Source organism: Phyllobates terribilis, unplaced genomic scaffold (assembly GCF_046119375.1).
Source record: "Phyllobates terribilis strain yellow unplaced genomic scaffold, ASM4611937v1 Scaffold_11__3_contigs__length_659146591, whole genome shotgun sequence".
Taxonomy (NCBI): Eukaryota; Metazoa; Chordata; class Amphibia; order Anura; family Dendrobatidae; genus Phyllobates; species Phyllobates terribilis.
This window is the reverse complement of record NW_027362771.1, coordinates 607,626,330-607,627,722: the sequence shown is the minus strand read 5'-3', so window position 1 is coordinate 607,627,722 and position 1,393 is coordinate 607,626,330. Positions and strand designations below refer to the sequence as shown.

Sequence of the window (1,393 nt, the reverse complement as noted above, 5' to 3'; positions counted from 1 at the left end):
TGAGGCTTGCAAGAGAGACCAAAAGCAATAAGAAAGGATTTTGGAAGTAAGTCAAAAGTTAAAGAAAAGCCAAAGATGCTATAGGATTTTTAGAGGATGAAAAGAGCAAAGTGGGAAAAAATGATGTTGAGAAGACTGAACTTTTAAATTCCTATTTGGCTTCTGTGTTCTCTAAGAAAGCAAATGTAACATCACGTGATCTTCACTGTGCTGTAGAAGAAAAGGAACATGTGAACAAGTCATAAGTATGAATACTGCATATGAGTGGTCATGTTGGCTTTAGGCATCAGAATTAATTACATAATTTACCATCTATGTTACATCCATGTCAGACCAATCAATGATCAACCATTCTCAAAATTTGCCAAAATCAATCTTGGTCAAAAGATGTCTTACTGCTAGCTCATAACCCTGCTGCCTTTTTAGGGTTATCAATACAGGATGAGCAGAGTGATTAGCAAACATAAACAGAGCCATGCTGCTTCTGCTGCTTTCCAGTAAGTCACCCTAGTGATGGATTCATAGCTACATTGCTCTGCACAGCTGTATAATGTCTTCCTTGCTGCTGCTTCTGATTATTTGTTACGTACAGGCAGGGGTGTAGGAATACTTCATGTTTGAGTGTCCTGTATATGGGAGATCATAGCAAGTAATCTATACCACCTAATTCAGTGATATCTAAAAATTAGCAGATGAGCCCACAGAGGAAAGATTAGTTAAATATCTGGATAAAAGTCATATGTTTTGTCAAATGGTGCCCCAGAGTCAATGTTCAAACAAATCCCTGATGACTACTTTGCTCATGCATAAGAACATTTGTATTTTTGTCTAATTAGATATACAATGTTTTCTGCCACTTATATCATTAGCAAATTTCTGATTTAAATAAGTTTATTCAACCATATGAGGTAGCATGGCCGAGCGGTCTAAGGTGCTGGATTAAGACTTCAGTCTCTCTAGAGGAGTGGGTTCAAATCCCACCGCTGCCATTATTTATTTGGATCTAATTTTTACCAAAAATTAGGAAATGGTTGAGGAAGTAAAGGGGATTGAGAACTTAGGAGGCAGCGATCATGCTATCCTACAATTTTGAACTACAAAACGTGGAAAACCTGAGAAAACTGAGATTTTAAGATTGGACTGTAGAAAGGCCGTTTTTAATGGACTCAGTAAAAACGAAGGAAAGGTAGGATGTTCTAAAGTAAAGAAATGTCCAGGAAGGATGGGAGATTTTGCTAAATTAAATTCTCACTGCACAATCAGTAACAATCCCGAAAAGAAGCAATATAATGCTGTCTGCAGGGAAAGCTAGGCTAGCGTTAGAAGAGCTAAAGCAAGTAATGAAGAGAGGCTGGCAAGAGAGACCAAAAGCAATAAGAAAGGATTTTGGAAG

General features: G+C 37.5%; 1 non-coding gene across 1 annotated transcript; it reads left to right on the top strand.

The window, feature by feature from the left end:
• The first annotated feature begins 907 nt into the window (after positions 1-907).
• On the top strand, positions 908-989 carry TRNAL-AAG (transfer RNA leucine (anticodon AAG)). The gene has a single exon. It is a non-coding gene; the product is annotated as a tRNA-Leu (tRNA).
• The last annotated feature ends 404 nt before the right edge of the window (positions 990-1,393 follow it).